This window comes from Pseudophryne corroboree (assembly GCF_028390025.1).
Source record: "Pseudophryne corroboree isolate aPseCor3 chromosome 3 unlocalized genomic scaffold, aPseCor3.hap2 SUPER_3_unloc_8, whole genome shotgun sequence".
Lineage (NCBI taxonomy): Eukaryota > Metazoa > Chordata > Amphibia > Anura > Myobatrachidae > Pseudophryne > Pseudophryne corroboree.
This window is the reverse complement of record NW_026967574.1, coordinates 141,464-149,053: the sequence shown is the minus strand read 5'-3', so window position 1 is coordinate 149,053 and position 7,590 is coordinate 141,464.

Here is a 7,590-nt window from a genome sequence, read left to right as displayed (position 1 = left end):
CTCTTCTCCCTCTGCATCTTCCGTTTTAATATCAGACAGACGTTCTTCCTAAAAAATACAAAAAACACTATAATGTATAAGACACACAGCTGCTCTACAGATCATATAGTGACAGTTACTTTGGTATATTGACGAGACCCTAAATCCCACCTACCTGATCCTCCTGTGGGATCCTGTGATTCTCCTCTGTACAATCCTGGGAATACAAAGGACGGGGACATCTCTCTGGGGTATCTCTGTTACTGGGCCCATCTGTAGGTATAGTGTATATATGTGATTATCAGATGACGTGTGTGTATATAGGGGCCCCCATACCTGCTCTCCCCTGTACAATACATGAGTCTCCTCTTACCCAGTGATGTGAGGGGTCGGTGATTCTCCATCATCACGTCCTTGTACAGACCTCTGTGTTTCTCTATATACTCCCCCTCCTGCATGGAAACATAGACAGTGACATCCTGACACCTTACAGACACCTGACACACACAGTGATACAGTCATCACCCAGACACATCCCCTGGTGTTACTGTATAATGTCCCATTCCCAGCAGTCACCTCTCCGGTCATCACCTAGACACGTCCCCTGGTGTTACTGTATAATGTCCCATTCCTAGCAGTGACCTCTCCAGTTATCACCCAGGCACATCCCCTGGTGTAACTGTATAATGTCCCATTCCCAGCAGTCACCTCTCCAGTTATCACCCAGGCACATCCCCTGGTGTAACTGTATAATGTCCCATTTACAGCAGTCACCTCTCCAGTCATCACCCAGACACACCCCCTGGTGTTACTGTATAATGCCCCATTCCCAGCAGTCACCTCTCCAGTCATCACCCAGACACATCCCCTGGTGTTACTGTATAATGTCCCATTCCCAGCAGTCGCCTTTCCAGTCATCACCCAGAAACATCTCCTGGTGTTACTGTATAATATCCCATTCCCAGCAGTCACCTCTCCAGTCATCACCCAGACACATCCCCTGGTGTTACTGTATAATGCCCCGTTATCGGCAGTCACCTCTCCTGGCATCACCCAGACACATTCCCTGGTATTACTATATAATGTCCCATTCCCAGTAGTCACCACTCCAATCATCACCCAGACACATCGCCTGGTGTTACTGTATAATGTCCCATTCCCAGCAGTCACCTCTCCAGTCATCACCCAGACACGTCCCGTGGTGTTACTGTATAATGCCCCATTACCGGCAGTCACCTCTCCAGGCATCACCCAGACACATCCCCAGGTGTTACTGTATAATGCCCCATTCCCAGCAGTCACCTCCCCAGTCTTCACCCAGACACATCCCCAGGTGTTACTGTATAATGCCCCATTTCCAGCAGTCGCCTCTCCAGTCAGCAGCTGAATGATCTTGTTGATGAGTTCCAGGGTCTTCTGGTTATTGTACCTCATGTATCAGTGACTGAGATGGAGGCACCGTGATGGGGCTCTGGGTCCTGCTCAGTCCTACACACAATGCGATGGCTGCTGGGTGTCTCACACTCACCGGAAGTCTTCTTCACTACTGTGTTAACCTGCAAAATGGAGGAGACATCAATATCAATATAAATGCTCCGAGATCCCTCACCTCTCCAGTCATGTCCCTGTATTATTACTGTAGATATTAGTGATGTCACTGTGACACTCCCAGATCCCCTCACCTCCCCAGTCATGTCCCAGTATTATTACAATGGATATAAGTGATGTCACTGTGACACTCCTCGATCCCTTCACCTTCCTAGTCATGTCCATGTATTATTACTATAGATATAAGTGACATCACTGTGACACCCACAGATCCCCTCACCTCCCCAGTCATGTCCCTGTATTATTACTATAGAGATAAGTGATGTCACAGTGACACTCCCAGGAGTCGGATATACATGTGCTTCATACTGCTCCAATTATCATCTGTTACACATGCCAGGGATATTATGGTCTCTGCTTTAATATAATCTAGAATTGTAGCAATATTTTTAATCCCTACAATTACATAATAAAATAATAGTAATAATAATAATAATGACACTAATGGCTTCACCCAGTATATAAATAATAACGTGTCTTTAAAAGCAGGACACCTCAGACCATTCCTCCTGTATTGTGGGACATCACCACCAGTCCCAATGTATAATAATAATACCAGGACACCACAAGCTGCTGTCCCTGTATAATAATAACCGTACAAAAAAAACTGCCCCCCCCCCCCTGTACTGCCCTAATAACGACAGGACACCCCATTCTGCTCTCCTTTACATTAATAATAAAATTACATTAGAGGATGCTCCTCCTGTATAATAATAACAACCGGATACCACTGGCTGCTCCCCGTGTATAATAATATTAACAGGACACCACAGGTTGCTTCTCCTGTATAATAATAATACCAGTACATCACAGACTGCTCCTCTTGTATAATAATAAGATTTTACTCACCGGTAAATCTATTTCTCGTAGTCCGTAGTGGATGCTGGGAACTCCGTAAGGATTATGGGGAATAGCGGCTCCGCAGGAGACTGGGCACAAAAGTAAAGCTTTAGGACTACCTGGTGTGCACTGGCTCCTCCCCCTATGACCCTCCTCCAAGCCTCAGTTAGGATACTGTGCCCGGACGAGTGTACACAATAAGGAAGGATTTTTGAATCCCGGGTAAGACTCATACCAGCCACACCAATCACACCGTACAACTTGTGATCTGAACCCAGTTAACAGTATGATAACAGAGGAGCCTCTCGAAAAGATGGCTCACTACAACAATAACCCGATTATTTTACAATAACTATGTACAAGTATTGCAGATAATCCGCACTTGGGATGGGCGCCCAGCATCCACTACGGACTACGAGAAATAGATTTACCGGTGAGTAAAATCTTATTTTCTCTGACGTCCTAGTGGATGCTGGGAACTCCGTAAGGATTATGGGGATTATACCAAAGCTCCCAAACGGGCGGGAGAGTGCGGATGACTCTGCAGCACCGAATGAGAGAACTCCAGGTCCTCCTCAGCCAGGGTATCAAATTTGTAGAATTTTACAAACGTATTTGCTCCTGACCAAGTAGCTGCTCGGCAAAGTTGTAAAGCCGAGACCCCTCGGGCAGCCGCCCAACATGAGCCCACCTTCCTTGTGGAGTGGGTATTTACAGATTTTTGGCTGTGGCAGGCCTGCCACAGAATGTGCAAGCTGAATTGTACTACAAATCCAACGAGCAATAGTCTGCTTAGAAGCATACAGTTGGGTGCATACAGGATAAACAGCGAGTCAGATTTTCTGACTCCAGCCGTCCTGGAAACATATATTTTCAAGGCCCTGACAACGTCTAGCAACTTGGAGTCCTCCAAGTCCCTAGTAGCCGCAGGCACCACAATAGGTTGGTTCAGGTGAAACGCTGAAACCACCTTAGGGAGAAACTGAGGACGAGTCCTCAATTCCGCCCTGTCCGAATGGAAAATCAGATAAGGGCTTTTACAGGATAAAGCCGCCAATTCTGACACGCGCCTGGCCGAGGCCAGGGCCAATAGCATGACCACTTTCCATGTGAGATATTTTAACTCCACAGATTTAAGTGGTTCAAACCAATGTGACTTTAGGAACCCCAAAACTACATTGAGATCCCAAGGTGCCACTGGAGGCACAAAAGGAGGCTGTATATGCAGTACCCCTTTTACAAACGTCTGAACTTCAAGGGACTGAAGCTAGTTCTTTCTGGAAGAAAATTGACATGGCCGAAATTTGAACCTTAAATGGACCCCAATTTCAGGCCCATAGACACTCCTGTTTGCAGGAAATGTAGGAATCGACCCAGTTGAAATTCCTCCGTCGGGCCTTACTGGCCTCGCACCACGCAACATATTTTCGCCAAATGCGGTGATAATGTTTTGCGGTTACATCCTTCCTGGCTTTGATCAGGGTAGGGATGACTTCATCCGGAATGCCTTTTTCCTTCAGGATCCGGCGTTCAACCGCCATGCCATCAAACGCAGCCGCGGTAAGTCTTGGAACAGACAGGGTCCTTGCTGGAGCAGGTCCCTTCTTAGAGGTAGAGGCCACGGATCCTCCGTGAGCATCTCTTGAAGTTCCGGGTACCAAGTCCTTTTTGGCCAATCCGGAGCCACGAATATAGTGCTTACTCCTCTCCGTCTTATAATTCTCAGTACCTTGGGTTTGAGAGGCAGAGGAGGGAACACATACACTGACTGGTACACCCACGGTGTTACCAGAGCGTCTACAGCTATTGCCTGAGGGTCCCTTGACCTGGCGCAATACCTGTCGAGTTTTTTGTTGAGGCGGGACGCCATCATGTCCACCTTTGGTTTTTCCCAACGGTTTATAATCATGTGGAAGACTTCTGGGTGAAGTCCCCACTCTACCGGGTGGAGGTCGTGCCTGCTGAGGAAGTCTGCTTCCCAGTTGTCCACTCCCGGAATGAATACTGCTGACAGTGCTATCACATGATTTTCCGCCCAGCGAAGAATCCTTGCAGCTTCTGCCATTGCCCTCCTGCTTCTTGTGCTGCCCTGTCTGTTTACGTGGGCGACTGCCGTGATGTTGTCCGACTGGATCAACACCGGCTGACCTTGAAGCAGAGGTCTTGCTAAGCTTAGAGCATTGTAAATGGCCCTTAGCTCCAGGATATTTATGTGAAGTGATGTCTCCAAGCTTGATCATAAGCCCTGGAAATTTCTTCCCTGTGTGACTGCTCCTCAGCCTCGCAGGCTGGCATCCATGGTCACCAGGACCCAGTCCTGAATGCCGAATCTGCGGCCCTCTAGAAGATGAGCACTCTGCAACCACCACAGGAGAGACACCCTTGTCCTTGGTGACAGGGTTATCCGCTGATGCATCTGAAGATGCGACCCGGACCATTTGTCCAGCAGGTCCCACTGGAAAGTTCTTGCGTGGAATCTGCCGAATGGGATTGCTTCGTAGGAAGCCACCATTTTTCCCAGAAACCTTGTGCATTGATGCACTGAGACTTGGCTCGGTTTTAGGAGGTTCCTAACTAGCTCGGATAACTCCCTGGCTTTCTCCTCCGGGAGAAACAACCTTTTTCTGGACTGTGTCCAGGATCATCCCTAGGAACAGAAGACGAGTCGTCGGAATCAGCTGCGATTTTGGAATATTGAGAATCCAACCGTGCTGCCGCAACACTACCTGAGATAGTGCTACACCGACCTCCAACTGTTCCCTGGATCTTACCCTTATCAGGAGATCGTCCAAGTAAGGGATAACTAAAACTCCCTTCCTTCGAAGGAGTATCATCATTTCGGCCATTACCTTGGTAAAGACCCGGGGTGCCGTGGACCATCCAAACGGCAGCGTCTGAAACTGATAGTGACAGTTCTGTACCACAAACCTGAGGTACCCTTGGTGAGAAGGGTAAATTGGGACATGAAGGTAAGCATCCTTGATGTCCAGAGACACCATATAATCCCCTTCTTCCAGGTTCGCAATCACTGCTCTGAGTGACTCCATCTTGAATTTGAACCATTGTATGTAAGTGTTCAAAGATTTTAGATTTAAAATCGGTCTCACCGAGCCGTCCGGCCTCGGTACCACAAACAGTGTGGAATAATACCCCTTTCCCTGTTGCAGGAGGGGTACCTTGATTATCACCTGCTGGGAATACAGCCTGTGAATGGCTTCCAAAACTGCCTCCCTGTCGGAGGGAGTCGGAGGTAAAGCCGACTTTAGGAAACGGCGAGGGGGAGACGTCTCGAATTCCAATTTGTACCCCTGAGATACCACCTGAAGGATCCAGGGGTCTACTTGCGAGTGAGCCCACTGCGCGCTAAAATTCTTGAGACGAGCCCCCACCGTGCCTGAGTCCGCTTGTAAAGCCCCAGCGTCATGCTGAGGGCTTGGCAGAAGCGGGAGGGGGCTTCTGTTCCTGGGAACTAGCTGTTTGCTGCAGCCTTTTTCCTCTCCCTCTGCCACGGGGCAGAAAAGAGGAACCTTTTGCCCGCTTGCCCTTATGGGAACGAAAGGACAGCGCCTGATAATACGGCGTCTTCTTACTTTGAGAGGTGACCTGGGGTAAAAACGTGGATTTCCCAGCTGTTGCCGTGGCCACCAGGTCTGAGAGACCGACCCCAAATAACTTCTCCCCTTTATAAGGCAATACTTCCATATGCCGTTTGGAATCCGCATCACCTGACCACTGTCGCGTCCATAACCCTCTTCTGGCAGAAATGGACAGCGCACTTACTCTTGATGCCAGTCTGCAAATATCCCGCTGTGCATCACGCATATATAGAAATGCATCTTTTAAATGCTCTATAGGCAATAATATACTGTCCCTATCTAGGGTATCAATATTTTCAGTCAGGGAATCAGACCACGCCAACCCAGCACTGCACATCCAGGCTGAGGCGATTGCTGGTCGCAGTATGACACCAGTATGTGTGTAAATACATTTTAGGATACCCTCCTGCTTTCTATCAGCAGGATCCTTAAGGGCGGCCATCTCAGGAGAGGGTAGAGCCCTTGTTTTGACAAGCGTGTGAGCGCTTTATCCACCCTAGGGGGTGTTTCCCAACGCACCCTAACCTCTGGCGGGAAAGGATATAATGCCAATAACTTTTTAGAAATTATCAGTTTTTATTGGGCGAAACCCACGCTTCATCACACACCTCATTTAATTTCTCAGATTCAGGAAAACTACAGGTAGTTTTTCCTCACCGAACATAATATCCCTTTTGGTGGTACTCGTATTATCAGAAATGTGTAAAACATTTTTCATTGCCTCAATCATGTAACGTGTGGCCCTACTGGAAGTCACATTTGTCTCTTCACCGTCGACACTGGAGTCAGTATCCGTGTCGGCGTCTGTATCTGCCATCTGAGGTAACGGGCGCTTTAGAGCCCCTGACGGCCTATGAGACGTCTGGACAGGCACAAGCTGAGTAGCCGGCTGTCTCATGTCAACCACTGTCTTTTGTAAAGAGCTGACACTGTCACGCAATTCCTTCCAACAGGTCATCCACTCAGGTGTCGACCCCCTAGAGGGTGACATCACTATTACAGGCAATTTGCTCCGCCTCCACATCATTTTCCTCCTCATACATGTCGACACAAACGTACCGACACACAGCACACACACAGGGAATGCTCTGATAGAGGACAGGACAGGACCCAACTAGCCCTTTGGGGAGACAGAGGGAGAGTTTGCCAGCACACACCAGAGCGATATATATATACAGGGATAACCTTATATAAGTGTTTTTCCCCTTATAGCTGCTGTATTGTTAATACTGCGCCTAATTAGTGCCCCCCTCTCTTTTTTAACCCTTTCTGTAGTGTAGTGACTGCAGGGGAGAGCCAGGGAGCTTCCCTCCAACGGAGCTGTGAGTGTGCTGAGGAGATAGGCTCCGCCCCTTTTTCGCGGACTTTTCTCCTGCTTTTTTATGGATTCTGGCAGGGGTTAAAATACATCCATATAGCCCTGGGAGCTATATGTGATGTATTTTCGCCAGCCAAGGTGTTTTTATTGCTGCTCAGGGCGCCCCCCCCCTAGCGCCTGCACCCTCGTGACCGAAGTGTGAAGTGTGCTGAGGAGCAATGGCGCACAGCTGCAGTGCTGTGCGCTACC